Source organism: Opisthocomus hoazin, chromosome 13 (genome assembly GCF_030867145.1).
Source record: "Opisthocomus hoazin isolate bOpiHoa1 chromosome 13, bOpiHoa1.hap1, whole genome shotgun sequence".
Lineage (NCBI taxonomy): Eukaryota > Metazoa > Chordata > Aves > Opisthocomiformes > Opisthocomidae > Opisthocomus > Opisthocomus hoazin.
The window spans coordinates 13067324-13087648 of record NC_134426.1 but is presented as its reverse complement, the minus strand read 5'-3'; positions in this window follow the sequence as shown (position 1 = coordinate 13087648).

Here is a 20325-nt window from a genome sequence, read left to right as displayed (position 1 = left end):
GATAGCCCCTTCTGGCTGCCAGCTATCTGCAGACATTAGCACTTTCGGAGCAGGGCTGTGATAGGAGCCTGGCAGGGACACCACCATTCCCAGCATGCGTTTGAAGTTTCAAGTGGAAAGATAAGCAAGGAGCCCCAGTCTCTGTGCCTCTACGCGAACAGTGCCATGGGCAGATGAGGCTGAGCAACAGCTTTCCAAGCTAACCCCTTCTGGCTGCCAGCTATCTGCAGACGTTCGCACTTTCGGAGCAGGGCTGCGAAAGGAGCCTGGCTGGGACACCAACTTTCCCAGGCTACGTTTGAAGTTTGAGGTGGCAAGACAAGCAAGCAGCCCCATTCTCTGTGCCTCTGTGCGAACACTGCCATGGGCAGATGAGGCTGAGCAACAGCTTTCCAGGCTAGCCCCTTCTGCCTGCCAGCTATCTGCAGACATTAGCACTTTCGGAGCAGGGTTGTGATAGGAGCCTGGCAGGGACACCACCATTCCCAGCATGCGTTTGAAGTTTCAAGTGGCAAGATAAGCAAGCAGCCCCATTCTCTGTGCCTCTATGCGAACAGTGCCATGGGCAGATGAGGCTGAGCAACAGCTTTCCAGGCTAGCCCCTTCTGCCTGCCGGCTATCTGCAGACGTTCGCACTTTCGGAGCAGGGCTGCGAAAGGAGCCTGGCTGGGACACCAACTTTCCCAGGCTATGTTTGAAGTTTGAGGTGGCAAGACAAGCAAGCAGCCCCATTCTCTGTGCCTCTGTGCGAGCACTGCCATGGGCAGATGAGGCTGAGCAACAGCTTTCCAGGCTAGCCCCTTCTGGCTGCCAGCTATCTGCAGACGTTCGCACTTTCGGAGCAGGGCTGTGATAGGAGCCTAGCAGATACACCATCTTTCAAAAGCTACATTTGAAGTTTGAGGTGGCAAGACAAGCAAGGAGCCCCATTCTCTGTGCCTCTGTGCGAGCACTGCCATGGTCAGATGAGGCTGAGCAACAGCTTTCCAGGCTAGCCCCTTCTGCCTGCCAGCTATCTGCAGACGTTCGCACTTTCGGAGCAGGGCTGTGATAGGAGCCTGGCAGGGACACCACCATTCCCAGCATGCGTTTGAAGTTTCAAGTGGCAAGATAAGCAAGCAGCCCCATTCTCTGTGCCTCTATGCGAACAGTGCCATGGGCAGATGAGGCTGAGCAACAGCTTTCCACGCTAGTCCCTTCTGGCTGCCAGCTATCTGCAGACGTTCGCACTTTCGGAGCAGGGCTGTGATAGGAGCCTGGCAGGGACGCCACCATTCCAATAATGCGTTTGAAGTTTCAAGTGGCAAGATAAGCAAGCAGCCCCATTCTCTGTACCTCTATGCGAACAGTGCCATGGGCAGATGAGGCTGAGCAACAGCTTTCCAGGCTAGCCCCTTCTGGCTGCCAGCTATCTGCAGACGTTCGCACTTTCGGAGCAGGGCTGCGAAAGGAGCCTGGCAGGGACACCAACTTTCCCAGGCTACGTTTGAAGTTTGAGGTGGCAAGACAAGCAAGCAGCCCCATTCTCTGTGCCTCTGTGCGAGCACTGCCATGGGCAGATGAGGCTGAGCAACAGCTTTCCAGGCTAGCCCCTTCTGGCTGCCAGCTATCTGCAGACGTTCTTACTTTCGGAGCAGGGCTGTGATAGGAGCCTGGCAGGGACACCACCATTCCCAGCATGTGTTTGAAGTTTCAAGTGGCAAGATAAGCAAGTAGCCCCATTCTCTGTGCCTCTATGCGAGCACTGCCATGGGCAGATGAGGCTGAGCAACAGCTTTCCAGGCTAGCCCCTTCTGGCTGCCAGCTATCTGCAGACGTTCGCACTTTCGGAGCAGGGCTGCGAAAGAAGCCTGGCTGGGACACCAACTTTCCCAGGCTACATTTGAAGTTTCAGGTGGCAAGACAAGCAAGCAGCCCCTTTCTCTGTGCCTCTGTGCGAGCACTGCCGTGGGCAGATGAGGCTGAGCAACAGCTTTCCAGGCTAGCCCCTTCTGGCTGCCAGCTATCTGCAGACGTTCGCACTTTCGGAGCAGGGCTGTGATAGGAGCCTGGCAGGGACGCCACCATTCCAATAATGCGTTTGAAGTTTCAAGTGGCAAGATAAGCAAGCAGCCCCATTCTCTGTGCCTCTATGCGAACAGTGCCATGGGCAGATGAGGCTGAGCAACAGCTTTCCAGGCTAGCCCCTTCTGCCTGCCAGCTATCTGCAGACGTTCGCACTTTCGGAGCAGGGCTGCGAAAGGAGCCTGGCTGGGACACCAACTTTCCCAGGCTACGTTTGAAGTTTGAGGTGGCAAGACAAGCAAGCAGCCCCATTCTCTGTGCCTCTATGCGAACAGTGCCATGGGCAGATGAGGCTGAGCAACAGCTTTCCAGGCTAGCCCCTTCTGGCTGCCAGCTATCTGCAGACGTTCGCACTTTCGGAGCAGGGCTGTGATAGGAGCCTGGCAGGGACACCACCATTCCCAGCATGTGTTTGAAGTTTCAAGTGGCAAGATAAGCAAGCAGCCCCATTCTCTGTGCCTCTATGCGAACAGTGCCATGGGCAGATGAGGCTGAGCAACAGCTTTCCAGGCTAGCCCCTTCTGGCCTCAAGCTATCTGCAGACGTTCGCACTTTCGGAGCAGGGCTGCGAAAGGAGCCTGGCAGGGACACCAACTTTCCCAGGCTACGTTTGAAGTTTGAGGTGGCAAGACAAGCAAGCAGCCCCATTCTCTGTGCCTCTGTGCGAGCACTGCCATGGGCAGATGAGGCTGAGCAACAGCTTTCCAGGCTAGCCCCTTCTGGCTGCCAGCTATCTGCAGACGTTCGCACTTTCGGAGCAGGGCTGTGATAGGAGCCTGGCAGGGACACCACCATTCCCAGCATGTGTTTGAAGTTTCAAGTGGCAAGATAAGCAAGCAGCCCCATTCTCTGTGCCTCTATGCGAGCACTGCCATGGGCAGATGAGGCTGAGCAACAGCTTTCCAGGCTAGCCCCTTCTGGCTGCCAGCTATCTGCAGACGTTCGCACTTTCGGAGCAGGGCTGCGAAAGAAGCCTGGCTGGGACACCAACTTTCCCAGGCTACGTTTGAAGTTTCAGGTGGCAAGACAAGCAAGCAGCCCCTTTCTCTGTGCCTCTGTGCGAGCACTGCCATGGGCAGATGAGGCTGAGCAACAGCTTTCCAGGCTAGCCCCTTCTGGCTGCCAGCTATCTGCAGACGTTCGCAATTTCGGAGCAGGGCTGCGAAAGGAGCCTGGCAGGGACACCAACTTTCCCAGCATGCGTTTGAAGTTTCAAGTGGCAAGATAAGCAAGCAGCCCCATTCTCTGTGCCTCTATGCGAACAGTGCCATGGGCAGATGAGGCTGAGCAACAGCTTTCCAGGCTAGCCCCTTCTGGCTGCCAGCTATCTGCAGACGTTCGCACTTTCGGAGCAGGGCTGTGATAGGAGCCTGGCAGGGACACCACCATTCCAATAATGCGTTTGAAGTTTCAAGTGGCAAGATAAGCAAGCAGCCCCATTCTCTGTGCCTCTGTGCGAGCACTGCCATGGGCAGATGAGGCTGAGCAACAGCTTTCCAGGCTAGCCTCTTCTGCCTGCCAGCTATCTGCAGACGTTCGCACTTTCGGAGCAGGGTTGTGATAGGAGCCTGGCAGGGACACCACCATTCCCAGCATGCGTTTGAAGTGTCAAGTGGCAAGATAAGCAAGCAGCCCCATTCTCTGTGCCTCTGTGCGAGCACTGCCATGGGCAGATGAGGCTGAGCAACAGCTTTCCAGGCTAGTCCCTTCTGGCTGCCAGCTATCTGCAGACGTTCGCACTTTCGGAGTAGGGCTGCGAAAGGAGCCTGGCAGGGACACCAACTTTCCCAGACTATGTTTGAAGTTTGAGGTGGCAAGACAAGCAAGCAGCCCCATTCTCTGTGCCTCTGTGCGAGCACTGCCATGGGCAGATGAGGCTGAGAAACAGATTTCCAGGATAGCCCCTTCTGGCTGCCAGCTATCTGCAGACATTAGCACTTTCGGAGCAGGGCTGTGATAGGAGCCTGGCAGGGACACCACCATTCCCAGCATGCGTTTGAAGTTTCAAGTGGAAAGATAAGCAAGGAGCCCCAGTCTCTGTGCCTCTACGCGAACAGTGCCATGGGCAGATGAGGCTGAGCAACAGCTTTCCAAGCTAACCCCTTCTGGCTGCCAGCTATCTGCAGACGTTCGCACTTTCGGAGCAGGGCTGCGAAAGGAGCCTGGCTGGGACACCAACTTTCCCAGGCTACGTTTGAAGTTTGAGGTGGCAAGACAAGCAAGCAGCCCCATTCTCTGTGCCTCTGTGCGAACACTGCCATGGGCAGATGAGGCTGAGCAACAGCTTTCCAGGCTAGCCCCTTCTGCCTGCCAGCTATCTGCAGACATTAGCACTTTCGGAGCAGGGTTGTGATAGGAGCCTGGCAGGGACACCACCATTCCCAGCATGCGTTTGAAGTTTCAAGTGGCAAGATAAGCAAGCAGCCCCATTCTCTGTGCCTCTATGCGAACAGTGCCATGGGCAGATGAGGCTGAGCAACAGCTTTCCAGGCTAGCCCCTTCTGCCTGCCGGCTATCTGCAGACGTTCGCACTTTCGGAGCAGGGCTGCGAAAGGAGCCTGGCTGGGACACCAACTTTCCCAGGCTATGTTTGAAGTTTGAGGTGGCAAGACAAGCAAGCAGCCCCATTCTCTGTGCCTCTGTGCGAGCACTGCCATGGGCAGATGAGGCTGAGCAACAGCTTTCCAGGCTAGCCCCTTCTGGCTGCCAGCTATCTGCAGACGTTCGCACTTTCGGAGCAGGGCTGTGATAGGAGCCTAGCAGATACACCATCTTTCAAAAGCTACATTTGAAGTTTGAGGTGGCAAGACAAGCAAGGAGCCCCATTCTCTGTGCCTCTGTGCGAGCACTGCCATGGTCAGATGAGGCTGAGCAACAGCTTTCCAGGCTAGCCCCTTCTGCCTGCCAGCTATCTGCAGACGTTCGCACTTTCGGAGCAGGGCTGTGATAGGAGCCTGGCAGGGACACCACCATTCCCAGCATGCGTTTGAAGTTTCAAGTGGCAAGATAAGCAAGCAGCCCCATTCTCTGTGCCTCTATGCGAACAGTGCCATGGGCAGATGAGGCTGAGCAACAGCTTTCCACGCTAGTCCCTTCTGGCTGCCAGCTATCTGCAGACGTTCGCACTTTCGGAGCAGGGCTGTGATAGGAGCCTGGCAGGGACGCCACCATTCCAATAATGCGTTTGAAGTTTCAAGTGGCAAGATAAGCAAGCAGCCCCATTCTCTGTACCTCTATGCGAACAGTGCCATGGGCAGATGAGGCTGAGCAACAGCTTTCCAGGCTAGCCCCTTCTGGCTGCCAGCTATCTGCAGACGTTCGCACTTTCGGAGCAGGGCTGCGAAAGGAGCCTGGCAGGGACACCAACTTTCCCAGGCTACGTTTGAAGTTTGAGGTGGCAAGACAAGCAAGCAGCCCCATTCTCTGTGCCTCTGTGCGAGCACTGCCATGGGCAGATGAGGCTGAGCAACAGCTTTCCAGGCTAGCCCCTTCTGGCTGCCAGCTATCTGCAGACGTTCTTACTTTCGGAGCAGGGCTGTGATAGGAGCCTGGCAGGGACACCACCATTCCCAGCATGTGTTTGAAGTTTCAAGTGGCAAGATAAGCAAGTAGCCCCATTCTCTGTGCCTCTATGCGAGCACTGCCATGGGCAGATGAGGCTGAGCAACAGCTTTCCAGGCTAGCCCCTTCTGGCTGCCAGCTATCTGCAGACGTTCGCACTTTCGGAGCAGGGCTGCGAAAGAAGCCTGGCTGGGACACCAACTTTCCCAGGCTACATTTGAAGTTTCAGGTGGCAAGACAAGCAAGCAGCCCCTTTCTCTGTGCCTCTGTGCGAGCACTGCCGTGGGCAGATGAGGCTGAGCAACAGCTTTCCAGGCTAGCCCCTTCTGGCTGCCAGCTATCTGCAGACGTTCGCACTTTCGGAGCAGGGCTGTGATAGGAGCCTGGCAGGGACGCCACCATTCCAATAATGCGTTTGAAGTTTCAAGTGGCAAGATAAGCAAGCAGCCCCATTCTCTGTGCCTCTATGCGAACAGTGCCATGGGCAGATGAGGCTGAGCAACAGCTTTCCAGGCTAGCCCCTTCTGCCTGCCAGCTATCTGCAGACGTTCGCACTTTCGGAGCAGGGCTGCGAAAGGAGCCTGGCTGGGACACCAACTTTCCCAGGCTACGTTTGAAGTTTGAGGTGGCAAGACAAGCAAGCAGCCCCATTCTCTGTGCCTCTATGCGAACAGTGCCATGGGCAGATGAGGCTGAGCAACAGCTTTCCAGGCTAGCCCCTTCTGGCTGCCAGCTATCTGCAGACGTTCGCACTTTCGGAGCAGGGCTGTGATAGGAGCCTGGCAGGGACACCACCATTCCCAGCATGTGTTTGAAGTTTCAAGTGGCAAGATAAGCAAGCAGCCCCATTCTCTGTGCCTCTATGCGAACAGTGCCATGGGCAGATGAGGCTGAGCAACAGCTTTCCAGGCTAGCCTCTTCTGCCTGCCAGCTATCTGCAGACGTTCGCACTTTCGGAGCAGGGTTGTGATAGGAGCCTGGCAGGGACACCACCATTCCCAGCATGCGTTTGAAGTTTCAAGTGGCAAGATAAGCAAGCAGCCCCATTCTCTGTGCCTCTGTGCGAGCACTGCCATGGGCAGATGAGGCTGAGCAACAGCTTTCCAGGCTAGTCCCTTCTGGCTGCCAGCTATCTGCAGACGTTCGCACTTTCGGAGTAGGGCTGCGAAAGGAGCCTGGCAGGGACACCAACTTTCCCAGACTATGTTTGAAGTTTGAGGTGGCAAGACAAGCAAGCAGCCCCATTCTCTGTGCCTCTGTGCGAGCACTGCCATGGGCAGATGAGGCTGAGCAACAGATTTCCAGGATAGCCCCTTCTGGCTGCTAGCTATCTGCAGACATTAGCACTTTCGGAGCAGGGCTGTGATAGGAGCCTGGCAGGGACACCACCATTCCCAGCATGCGTTTGAAGTTTCAAGTGGAAAGATAAGCAAGGAGCCCCAGTCTCTGTGCCTCTACGCGAACAGTGCCATGGGCAGATGAGGCTGAGCAACAGCTTTCCAAGCTAACCCCTTCTGGCTGCCAGCTATCTGCAGACGTTGGCACTTTCGGAGCAGGGCTGCGAAAGGAGCCTGGCAGGGACACCAACTTTCCCAGGCTACGTTTGAAGTTTGAGGTGGCAAGACAAGCAAGCAGCCCCATTCTCTGTGCCTCTGTGCGTACACTGCCATGGGCAGATGAGGCTGAGCAACAGCTTTCCAGGCTAGCCCCTTCTGCCTGCCAGCTATCTGCAGACGTTCGCACTTTCGGAGCAGGGCTGTGATAGGAGCCTGGCAGGGACACCACCATTCCCAGCATGCGTTTGAAGTTTCAAGTGGCAAGACAAGCAAGCAGCCCCATTCTCTGTGCCTCTGTGCGAGCACTGCCATGAGCAGATGAGGCTGAGCAACAGCTTTCCAGGCTAGCCCCTTCTGGCTGCCAGCTATCTGCAGACGTTCGCACTTTCGGAGCAGGGCTGCGAAAGGAGCCTGGCAGGGACACCAACTTTCCCAGGCTACGTTTGAAGTTTGAGGTGGCAAGACAAGCAAGCAGCCCCATTCTCTGTGCCTCTGTGCGAGCACTGCCATGGGCAGATGAGGCTGAGCAACAGCTTTCCAGGCTAGCCCCTTCTGCCTGCCAGCTATCTGCAGACATTAGCACTTTCGGAGCAGGGCTGTGATAGGAGCCTGGCAGGGACACCACCATTCCCAGCATGCGTTTGAAGTTTCAAGTGGCAAGATAAGCAAGCAGCCCCATTCTCTGTGCCTCTATGCGAACAGTGCCATGGGCAGATGAGGCTGAGCAACAGCTTTCCAGGCTAGCCCCTTCTGCCTGCCAGCTATCTGCAGACGTTCGCACTTTCGGAGCAGGGCTGCGAAAGGAGCCTGGATGGGACACCAATTTTCCCAGGCTATGTTTGAAGTTTGAGGTGGCAAGACAAGCAAGCAGCCCGATTCTCTGTGCCTCTGTGCGAGCACTGCCATGGGCAGATGAGGCTGAGCAACAGCTTTCCAGGCTAGCCCCTTCTGGCTGCCAGCTATCTGCAGACGTTCGCACTTTCGTAGCAGGGCTGTGATAGGAGCCTAGCAGGTACACCATCTTTCAAAAGCTACATTTGAAGTTTGAGGTGGCAAGACAAGCAAGGAGCCCCATTCTCTGTGCCTCTGTGCGAGCACTGCCATGGGCAGATGAGGCTGAGCAACAGCTTTCCAGGCTAGCCCCTTCTGCCTGCCAGCTATCTGCAGACGTTCGCACTTTCGAAGCAGGGCTGTGATAGGAGCCTGTCAGGAACACCACCATTCCCAGCATGCGTTTGAAGTTTCAAGTGGCAAGATAAGCAAGCAGCCCCATTCTCTGTGCCTCTATGCGAACAGTGCCATGGGCAGATGAGGCTGAACAACAGCTTTCCACGCTAGTCCCTTCTGGCTGCCAGCTATCTGCAGACGTTCGCACTTTCGGAGCAGGGCTGTGATAGGAGCCTGGCAGGGACGCCACCATTCCAATAATGCGTTTGAAGTTTCAAGTGGCAAGATAAGCAAGCAGCCCCATTCTCTGTGCCTCTATGCGAACAGTGCCATGGGCAGATGAGGCTGAGCAACAGCTTTCCAGGCTAGCCCCTTCTGCCTGCCAGCTATCTGCAGACGTTCGCACTTTCGGAGCAGGGCTGCGAAAGGAGCCTGGCTGGGACACCAACTTTCCCAGGCTACGTTTGAAGTTTGAGGTGGCAAGACAAGCAAGCAGCCCCTTTCTCTGTGCCTCTGTGCGAGCACTGCCATGGGCAGATGACGCTGAGCAACAGCTTTCCAGGCTAGCCCCTTCTGCCTGCCAGCTATCTGCAGACGTTCGCAATTTCGGAGCAGGGCTGCGAAAGGAGCCTGGCTGGGACACCAACTTTCCCAGCATGCGTTTGAAGTTTCAAGTGGCAAGAGAAGCAAGCAGCCTCATTCTCTGTGCCTCTATGCGAACAGTGCCATGGGCAGATGAGGCTGAGCAACAGCTTTCCAGGCTAGCCCCTTCTGGCTGCCAGCTATCTGCAGACGTTCGCACTTTCGGAACAGGGCTGCGAAAGAAGACTGGCTGGGACACCAACTTTCCCAGGCTACGTTTGAAGTTTGAGGTGGCAAGACAAGCAAGCAGCCCCATTCTCTGTGCCTCTGTGCGAGCACTGCCATGGGCAGATGAGGCTGAGCAACAGCTTTCCAGGCTAGCCCCTTCTGCCTGCCAGCTATCTGCAGACGTTCGCACTTTCGTAGCAGGGCTGCGAAAGGATGCTGGCAGGGACATCAACTTTCCCAGCATGCGTTTGAAGTTTCAAGTGGCAAGAGAAGCAAGCAGCCCCATTCTCTGTGCCTCTATGCGAACAGTGCCATGGGCAGATGAGGCTGAGCAACAGCTTTCCAGGCTAGCCCCTTCTGGCTGCCAGCTATTTGCAGACGTTCGCACTTTCGGAGCAGGGCTGCGAAAGGAGCCTGGCTGGGACACCAACTTTCCCAGGCTACGTTTGAAGTTTGAGGTGGCAAGACAAGCAAGCAGCCCCATTCTCTGTGCCTCTGTGCGAGCACTGCCATGGGCAGATGAGGCTGAGCAACAGCTTTCCAGGCTAGCCCCTTCTGGCTGCCAGCTATCTGCAGACGTTCGCACTTTCGGAGCAGGGCTGCGAAAGGAGCCTGGCTGGGACACCAACTTTCCCAGGCTACGTTTGAAGTTTGAGGTGGCAAGACAAGCAAGCAGCCCCATTCTCTGTGCCTCTGTGCGAGCACTGCCATGAGCAGATGAGGCTGAGCAACAGCTTTCCAGGCTAGCCCCTTCTGGCTGCCAGCTATCTGCAGACGTTCGCACTTTCGGAGCAGGACTGCGAAAGGAGCCTGGCAGGGACACCATCTTTCAAAAGCTACATTTGAAGTTTGAGGTGGCAAGACAAGCAAGGAGCCCCATTCTCTGTGCCTCTGTGCGAGCACTGCCATGGGCAGATGAGGCTGAGCAACAGCTTTCCAGGCTAGCCCCTTCTGCCTGCCAGCTATCTGCAGACGTTCGCACTTTCGGAGCAGAGCTGTGATAGGAGCCTGGCAGGGACACCACCATTCCCAGCATGCGTTTGAAGTTTCAAGTGGCAAGATAAGACAGCAGTCCCATTCTCTGTGCCTCTATGCGAGCACTGCCATGGGCAGATGAGGCTGAGCAACAGCTTTCCAGGCTAGCACCTTCTGGCTGCCAGCTATCTGCAGACGTTCGCACTTTCGGAGCAGGGCTGCGAAAGGAGCCTGGCTGGGACACCAACTTTCCCAGGCTACGTTTGAAGATTGAGGTGGCAAGACAAGCAAGGAGCCCCATTCTCTGTGCCTCTGTGCGAGCACTGCCATGGGCAGATGAGGCTGAGCAACAGCTTTCCAGGCTAGCCCCTTCTGGCTGCCAGCTATCTGCAGACGTTCGCACTTTCGGAGCAGGGCTGTGATAGGAGCCTGGCAGGGACACCACCATTCATAGCATGCGTTTGAAGTTTCAAGTGGCAAGATAAGCAAGCAGCCCCGTTCTCTGTGCCTCTATGCGAACAGTGCCATGGGCAGATGAGGCTGAGCAACAGCTTTGCAGGCTAGCCCCTTCTGCCTGCCAGCTATCTGCAGACGTTCGCATTTTCAGGAGCAGGGCTGCGGAAGGAGCCTGGCTGGGACACCAACTTTCCCAGGCTACGTTTGAAGTTTGAGGTGGCAAGACAGGCAAGCAGCCCCATTCTCTGTGCCTCTGTGCCAGCACTGCCATGGGCAGATGAGGCTGAGCAACAGCTTTCCAGGCTAGCCCCTTCTGCCTGCCAGCTATCTGCAGACGTTCGCACTTTCGGAGCAGGGCTGTGATAGGAGCCTGGCAGGGACACCATCATTCCCAGCACGCGTTTGAAGTTTCAAGTGGCAAGATAAGCAAGCAGCCCCATTCTCTGTGCCTCTATGCGAACAGTGCCATGGGCAGATGAGGCTGAGCAACAGCTTTCCAGGCTAGACTCTTCTGCCTGCCAGCTATCTGCAGACGTTCGCACTTTCGGAGCAGGGTTGTGATAGGAGCCTGGCAGGGACACCACCATTCCCAGCATGCGTTTGAAGTGTCAAGTGGCAAGATAAGCAAGCAGCCCCGTTCTCTGTGCCTCTGTGCGAGCACTGCCATGGGCAGATGAGGCTGAGCAACAGCTTTCCAGGCTAGCCCCTTCTGGCTGCCAGCTATCTGCAGACGTTCGCACTTTCGGAGTAGGGCTGCGAAAGGAGCCTGGCTGGGACACCAACTTTCCCAGGCTATGTTTGAAGTTTGAGGTGGCAAGACAAGCAAGCAGCCCCATTCTCTGTGCCTCTGTGCGAGCACTGCCATGGGCAGATGAGGCTGAGAAACAGCTTTCCAGGCTAGCCCCTTCTGGCTGCCAGCTATCTGCAGGCATTAGCACTTTCGGAGCAGGGCTGTGATACGAGCCTAGCAGGTACACCAACTTTCCCAGGCTACGTTTGAAGTTTGAGGTGGCAAGACAAGCAAGGAGCCCCATTCTCTGTGCCTCTGTGCGAGCACTGCCATGGGCAGATGAGGCTGAGCAACAGCTTTCCAGGCTAGCCCCTTCTGGCTGCTAGCTATCTGCAGACGTTCGCACTTTCGGAGCAGGGCTGCGAAAGAAGCCTGGCTGGGACACCAACTTTCCCAGGCTACGTTTGAAGTTTCAGGTGGCAAGACAAGCAAGCAGCCCCTTTCTCTGTGCCTCTGTGCGAGCACTGCCGTGGGCAGATGAGGCTGAGCAACAGCTTTCCAGGCTATCCCCTTCTGGCTGCCAGCTATCTGCAGACGTTCGCAATTTCGGAGCAGGGCTGCGAAAGGAGCCTGGCAGGGACACCAACTTTCCCAGCATGCGTTTGAAGTTTCAAGTGGCAAGAGAAGCAAGCAACCCCATTCTCTGTGCCTCTATGCGAACAGTGCCATGGGCAGATGAGGCTGAGCAACAGCTTTCCAGGCTAGCCCCTTCTGCCTGCCAGCTATCTGCAGACGTTCGCACTTTCGGAGCAGGGCTGCGAAAGGAGCCTGGCTGGGACACCAACTTTCCCAGGCTACGTTTGAAGTTTGAGGTGGCAAGACAAGCAAGCAGCCCCATTCTCTGTGCCTCTATGCGAACAGTGCCATGGGCAGATGAGGCTGAGCAACAGCTTTCCACGCTAGTCCCTTCTGGCTGCCAGCTATCTGCAGACGTTCGCACTTTCGGAGCAGGGCTGTGATAAGAGCCTGGCAGGGACACCACCATTCCAATAATGCGTTTGAAGTTTCAAGTGGCAAGATAAGCAAGCAGCCCCATTCTCTGTGCCTCTATGCGAACAGTGCCATGGGCAGATGAGGCTGAGCAACAGCTTTCCAGGCTAGCCTCTTCTGCCTGCCAGCTATCTGCAGACGTTCGCACTTTCGGAGCAGGGTTGTGATAGGAGCCTGGCAGGGACACCACCATTCCCAGCATGCGTTTGAAGTGTCAAGTGGCAAGATAAGCAAGCAGCCCCATTCTCTGTGCCTCTGTGCGAGCACTGCCATGGGCAGATGAGGCTGAGCAACAGATTTCCAGGATAGCCCCTTCTGGCTGCTAGCTATCTGCAGACATTAGCACTTTCGGAGCAGGGCTGTGATAGGAGCCTGGCAGGGACACCACCATTCCCAGCATGCGTTTGAAGTTTCAAGTGGAAAGATAAGCAAGGAGCCCCAGTCTCTGTGCCTCTACGCGAACAGTGCCATGGGCAGATGAGGCTGAGCAACAGCTTTCCAAGCTAACCCCTTCTGGCTGCCAGCTATCTGCAGACGTTGGCACTTTCGGAGCAGGGCTGCGAAAGGAGCCTGGCTGGGACACCAACTTTCCCAGGCTACGTTTGAAGTTTGAGGTGGCAAGACAAGCAAGCAGCCCCATTCTCTGTGCCTCTGTGCGTACACTGCCATGGGCAGATGAGGCTGAGCAACAGCTTTCCAGGCTAGCCCCTTCTGCCTGCCAGCTATCTGCAGACGTTCGCACTTTCGGAGCAGGGCTGTGATAGGAGCCTGGCAGGGACACCACCATTCCCAGCATGCGTTTGAAGTTTCAAGTGGCAAGACAAGCAAGCAGCCCCATTCTCTGTGCCTCTGTGCGAGCACTGCCATGAGCAGATGAGGCTGAGCAACAGCTTTCCAGGCTAGCCCCTTCTGGCTGCCAGCTATCTGCAGACGTTCGCACTTTCGGAGCAGGGCTGCGAAAGGAGCCTGGCAGGGACACCAACTTTCCCAGGCTACGTTTGAAGTTTGAGGTGGCAACACAAGCAAGCAGCCCCATTCTCTGTGCCTCTGTGCGAGCACTGCCATGGGCAGATGAGGCTGAGCAACAGCTTTCCAGGCTAGCCCCTTCTGCCTGCCAGCTATCTGCAGACATTAGCACTTTCGGAGCAGGGCTGTGATAGGAGCCTGGCAGGGACACCACCATTCCCAGCATGCGTTTGAAGTTTCAAGTGGCAAGATAAGCAAGCAGCCCCATTCTCTGTGCCTCTATGCGAACAGTGCCATGGGCAGATGAGGCTGAGCAACAGCTTTCCAGGCTAGCCCCTTCTGCCTGCCAGCTATCTGCAGACGTTCGCACTTTCGGAGCAGGGCTGTGATAGGAGCCTGGCAGGGACACCATCATTCCCAGCACGCGTTTGAAGTTTCAAGTGGCAAGATAAGCAAGCAGCCCCATTCTCTGTGCCTCTATGCGAACAGTGCCATGGGCAGATGAGGCTGAGCAACAGCTTTCCAGGCTAGACTCTTCTGCCTGCCAGCTATCTGCAGACGTTCGCACTTTCGGAGCAGGGTTGTGATAGGAGCCTGGCAGGGACACCACCATTCCCAGCATGCGTTTGAAGTGTCAAGTGGCAAGATAAGCAAGCAGCCCCGTTCTCTGTGCCTCTGTGCGAGCACTGCCATGGGCAGATGAGGCTGAGCAACAGCTTTCCAGGCTAGCCCCTTCTGGCTGCCAGCTATCTGCAGACGTTCGCACTTTCGGAGTAGGGCTGCGAAAGGAGCCTGGCTGGGACACCAACTTTCCCAGGCTATGTTTGAAGTTTGAGGTGGCAAGACAAGCAAGCAGCCCCATTCTCTGTGCCTCTGTGCGAGCACTGCCATGGGCAGATGAGGCTGAGAAACAGCTTTCCAGGCTAGCCCCTTCTGGCTGCCAGCTATCTGCAGGCATTAGCACTTTCGGAGCAGGGCTGTGATACGAGCCTAGCAGGTACACCAACTTTCCCAGGCTACGTTTGAAGTTTGAGGTGGCAAGACAAGCAAGGAGCCCCATTCTCTGTGCCTCTGTGCGAGCACTGCCATGGGCAGATGAGGCTGAGCAACAGCTTTCCAGGCTAGCCCCTTCTGGCTGCTAGCTATCTGCAGACGTTCGCACTTTCGGAGCAGGGCTGCGAAAGAAGCCTGGCTGGGACACCAACTTTCCCAGGCTACGTTTGAAGTTTCAGGTGGCAAGACAAGCAAGCAGCCCCTTTCTCTGTGCCTCTGTGCGAGCACTGCCGTGGGCAGATGAGGCTGAGCAACAGCTTTCCAGGCTATCCCCTTCTGGCTGCCAGCTATCTGCAGACGTTCGCAATTTCGGAGCAGGGCTGCGAAAGGAGCCTGGCAGGGACACCAACTTTCCCAGCATGCGTTTGAAGTTTCAAGTGGCAAGAGAAGCAAGCAACCCCATTCTCTGTGCCTCTATGCGAACAGTGCCATGGGCAGATGAGGCTGAGCAACAGCTTTCCAGGCTAGCCCCTTCTGCCTGCCAGCTATCTGCAGACGTTCGCACTTTCGGAGCAGGGCTGCGAAAGGAGCCTGGCTGGGACACCAACTTTCCCAGGCTACGTTTGAAGTTTGAGGTGGCAAGACAAGCAAGCAGCCCCATTCTCTGTGCCTCTATGCGAACAGTGCCATGGGCAGATGAGGCTGAGGAACAGCTTTCCACGCTAGTCCCTTCTGGCTGCCAGCTATCTGCAGACGTTCGCACTTTCGGAGCAGGGCTGTGATAAGAGCCTGGCAGGGACACCACCATTCCAATAATGCGTTTGAAGTTTCAAGTGGCAAGATAAGCAAGCAGCCCCATTCTCTGTGCCTCTATGCGAACAGTGCCATGGGCAGATGAGGCTGAGCAACAGCTTTCCAGGCTAGCCTCTTCTGCCTGCCAGCTATCTGCAGACGTTCGCACTTTCGGAGCAGGGTTGTGATAGGAGCCTGGCAGGGACACCACCATTCCCAGCATGCGTTTGAAGTGTCAAGTGGCAAGATAAGCAAGCAGCCCCATTCTCTGTGCCTCTGTGCGAGCACTGCCATGGGCAGATGAGGCTGAGCAACAGATTTCCAGGATAGCCCCTTCTGGCTGCTAGCTATCTGCAGACATTAGCACTTTCGGAGCAGGGCTGTGATAGGAGCCTGGCAGGGACACCACCATTCCCAGCATGCGTTTGAAGTTTCAAGTGGAAAGATAAGCAAGGAGCCCCAGTCTCTGTGCCTCTACGCGAACAGTGCCATGGGCAGATGAGGCTGAGCAACAGCTTTCCAAGCTAACCCCTTCTGGCTGCCAGCTATCTGCAGACGTTGGCACTTTCGGAGCAGGGCTGCGAAAGGAGCCTGGCTGGGACACCAACTTTCCCAGGCTACGTTTGAAGTTTGAGGTGGCAAGACAAGCAAGCAGCCCCATTCTCTGTGCCTCTGTGCGTACACTGCCATGGGCAGATGAGGCTGAGCAACAGCTTTCCAGGCTAGCCCCTTCTGCCTGCCAGCTATCTGCAGACGTTCGCACTTTCGGAGCAGGGCTGTGATAGGAGCCTGGCAGGGACACCACCATTCCCAGCATGCGTTTGAAGTTTCAAGTGGCAAGACAAGCAAGCAGCCCCATTCTCTGTGCCTCTGTGCGAGCACTGCCATGAGCAGATGAGGCTGAGCAACAGCTTTCCAGGCTAGCCCCTTCTGGCTGCCAGCTATCTGCAGACGTTCGCACTTTCGGAGCAGGGCTGCGAAAGGAGCCTGGCAGGGACACCAACTTTCCCAGGCTACGTTTGAAGTTTGAGGTGGCAACACAAGCAAGCAGCCCCATTCTCTGTGCCTCTGTGCGAGCACTGCCATGGGCAGATGAGGCTGAGCAACAGCTTTCCAGGCTAGCCCCTTCTGCCTGCCAGCTATCTGCAGACATTAGCACTTTCGGAGCAGGGCTGTGATAGGAGCCTGGCAGGGACACCACCATTCCCAGCATGCGTTTGAAGTTTCAAGTGGCAAGATAAGCAAGCAGCCCCATTCTCTGTGCCTCTATGCGAACAGTGCCATGGGCAGATGAGGCTGAGCAACAGCTTTCCAGGCTAGCCCCTTCTGCCTGCCAGCTATCTGCAGACGTTCGCACTTTCGGAGCAGGGCTGCGAAAGGAGCCTGGATGGGACACCAATTTTCCCAGGCTATGTTTGAAGTTTGAGGTGGCAAGACAAGCAAGCAGCCCCATTCTCTGTGCCTCTGTGCGAGCACTGCCATGGGCAGATGAGGCTGAGCAACAGCTTTCCAGGCTAGCCCCTTCTGGCTGCCAGCTATCTGCAGACGTTCGCACTTTCGGAGCAGGGCTGTGATAGGAGCCTAGCAGGTACACCATCTTTCAAAAGCTACATTTGAAGTTTGAGGTGGCAAGACAAGCAAGGAGCCCCATTCTCTGTGCCTCTGTGCGAGCACTGCCATGGGCAGATGAGGCTGAGCAACAGCTTTCCAGGCTAGCCCCTTCTGCCTGCCAGCTATCTGCAGACGTTCGCACTTTCGAAGCAGGGCTGTGATAGGAGCCTGTCAGGAACACCACCATTCCCAGCATGCGTTTGAAGTTTCAAGTGGCAAGATAAGCAAGCAGCCCCATTCTCTGTGCCTCTATGCGAACAGTGCCATGGGCAGATGAGGCTGAACAACAGCTTTCCACGCTAGTCCCTTCTGGCTGCCAGCTATCTGCAGACGTTCGCACTTTCGGAGCAGGGCTGTGATAGGAGCCTGGCAGGGACGCCACCATTCCAATAATGCGTTTGAAGTTTCAAGTGGCAAGATAAGCAAGCAGCCCCATTCTCTGTGCCTCTATGCGAACAGTGCCATGGGCAGATGAGGCTGAGCAACAGCTTTCCAGGCTAGCCCCTTCTGCCTGCCAGCTATCTGCAGACGTTCGCACTTTCGGAGCAGGGCTGCGAAAGGAGCCTGGCTGGGACACCAACTTTCCCAGGCTACGTTTGAAGTTTGAGGTGGCAAGACAAGCAAGCAGCCCCTTTCTCTGTGCCTCTGTGCGAGCACTGCCATGGGCAGATGACGCTGAGCAACAGCTTTCCAGGCTAGCCCCTTCTGGCTGCCAGCTATCTGCAGACGTTCGCAATTTCGGAGCAGGGCTGCGAAAGGAGCCTGGCTGGGACACCAACTTTCCCAGCATGCGTTTGAAGTTTCAAGTGGCAAGAGAAGCAAGCAGCCCCATTCTCTGTGCCTCTGTGCGAGCACTGCCATGGGCAGATGAGGCTGAGCAACAGCTTTCCAGGCTAGCCCCTTCTGGCTGCCAGCTATCTGCAGACGTTCGCACTTTCGGAACAGGGCTGCGAAAGAAGACTGGCTGGGACACCAACTTTCCCAGGCTACGTTTGAAGTTTGAGGTGGCAAGACAAGCAAGCAGCCCCATTCTCTGTGCCTCTGTGCGAGCACTGCCATGGGCAGATGAGGCTGAGCAACAGCTTTCCAGGCTAGCCCCTTCTGCCTGCCAGCTATCTGCAGACGTTCGCACTTTCGTAGCAGGGCTGCGAAAGGATGCTGGCAGGGACATCAACTTTCCCAGCATGCGTTTGAAGTTTCAAGTGGCAAGAGAAGCAAGCAGCCCCATTCTCTGTGCCTCTATGCGAACAGTGCCATGGGCAGATGAGGCTGAGCAACAGCTTTCCAGGCTAGCCCCTTCTGGCTGCCAGCTATTTGCAGACGTTCGCACTTTCGGAGCAGGGCTGCGAAAGGAGCCTGGCTGGGACACCAACTTTCCCAGGCTACGTTTGAAGTTTGAGGTGGCAAGACAAGCAAGCAGCCCCATTCTCTGTGCCTCTGTGCGAGCACTGCCATGGGCAGATGAGGCTGAGCAACAGCTTTCCAGGCTAGCCCCTTCTGGCTGCCAGCTATCTGCAGACGTTCGCACTTTCGGAGCAGGGCTGCGAAAGGAGCCTGGCTGGGACACCAACTTTCCCAGGCTACGTTTGAAGTTTGAGGTGGCAAGACAAGCAAGCAGCCCCATTCTCTGTGCCTCTGTGCGAGCACTGCCATGAGCAGATGAGGCTGAGCAACAGCTTTCCAGGCTAGCCCCTTCTGGCTGCCAGCTATCTGCAGACGTTCGCACTTTCGGAGCAGGACTGCGAAAGGAGCCTGGCAGGGACACCATCTTTCAAAAGCTACATTTGAAGTTTGAGGTGGCAAGACAAGCAAGGAGCCCCATTCTCTGTGCCTCTGTGCGAGCACTGCCATGGGCAGATGAGGCTGAGCAACAGCTTTCCAGGCTAGCCCCTTCTGGCTGCCAGCTATCTGCAGACGTTCGCACTTTCGGAGCAGAGCTGTGATAGGAGCCTGGCAGGGACACCACCATTCCCAGCATGCGTTTGAAGTTTCAAGTGGCAAGATAAGAAAGCAGTCCCATTCTCTGTGCCTCTATGCGAGCACTGCCATGGGCAGATGAGGCTGAGCAACAGCTTTCCAGGCTAGCACCTTCTGGCTGCCAGCTATCTGCAGACGTTCGCACTTTCGGAGCAGGGCTGCGAAAGGAGCCTGGCTGGGACACCAACTTTCCCAGGCTACGTTTGAAGATTGAGGTGGCAAGACAAGCAAGGAGCCCCATTCTCTGTGCCTCTGTGCGAGCACTGCCATGGGCAGATGAGGCTGAGCAACAGCTTTCCAGGCTAGCCCCTTCTGGCTGCCAGCTATCTGCAGACGTTCGCACTTTCGGAGCAGGGCTGTGATAGGAGCCTGGCAGGGACACCACCATTCATAGCATGCGTTTGAAGTTTCAAGTGGCAAGATAAGCAAGCAGCCCCGTTCTCTGTGCCTCTATGCGAACAGTGCCATGGGCAGATGAGGCTGAGCAACAGCTTTGCAGGCTAGCCCCTTCTGCCTGCCAGCTATCTGCAGACGTTCGCATTTTCAGGAGCAGGGCTGCGGAAGGAGCCTGGCTGGGACACCAACTTTCCCAGGCTACGTTTGAAGTTTGAGGTGGCAAGACAGGCAAGCAGCCCCATTCTCTGTGCCTCTGTGCCAGCACTGCCATGGGCAGATGAGGCTGAGCAACAGCTTTCCAGGCTAGCCCCTTCTGCCTGCCAGCTATCTGCAGACGTTCGCACTTTCGGAGCAGGGCTGTGATAGGAGCCTGGCAGGGACACCATCATTCCCAGCACGCGTTTGAAGTTTCAAGTGGCAAGATAAGCAAGCAGCCCCATTCTCTGTGCCTCTATGCGAACAGTGCCATGGGCAGATGAGGCTGAGCAACAGCTTTCCAGGCTACACTCTTCTGCCTGCCAGCTATCTGCAGACGTTCGCACTTTCGGAGCAGGGTTGTGATAGGAGCCTGGCAGGGACACCACCATTCCCAGCATGCGTTTGAAGTGTCAAGTGGCAAGATAAGCAAGCAGCCCCGTTCTCTGTGCCTCTGTGCGAGCACTGCCATGGGCAGATGAGGCTGAGCAACAGCTTTCCAGGCTAGCCCCTTCTGGCTGCCAGCTATCTGCAGACGTTCGCACTTTCGGAGTAGGGCTGCGAAAGGAGCCTGGCTGGGACACCAACTTTCCCAGGCTATGTTTGAAGTTTGAGGTGGCAAGACAAGCAAGCAGCCCCATTCTCTGTGCCTCTGTGCGAGCACTGCCATGGGCAGATGAGGCTGAGAAACAGCTTTCCAGGCTAGCCCCTTCTGGCTGCCAGCTATCTGCAGGCATTAGCACTTTCGGAGCAGGGCTGTGATACGAGCCTAGCAGGTACACCAACTTTCCCAGGCTACGTTTGAAGTTTGAGGTGGCAAGACAAGCAAGGAGCCCCATTCTCTGTGCCTCTGTGCGAGCACTGCCATGGGCAGATGAGGCTGAGCAACAGCTTTCCAGGCTAGCCCCTTCTGGCTGCTAGCTATCTGCAGACGTTCGCACTTTCGGAGCAGGGCTGCGAAAGAAGCCTGGCTGGGACACCAACTTTCCCAGGCTACGTTTGAAGTTTCAGGTGGCAAGACAAGCA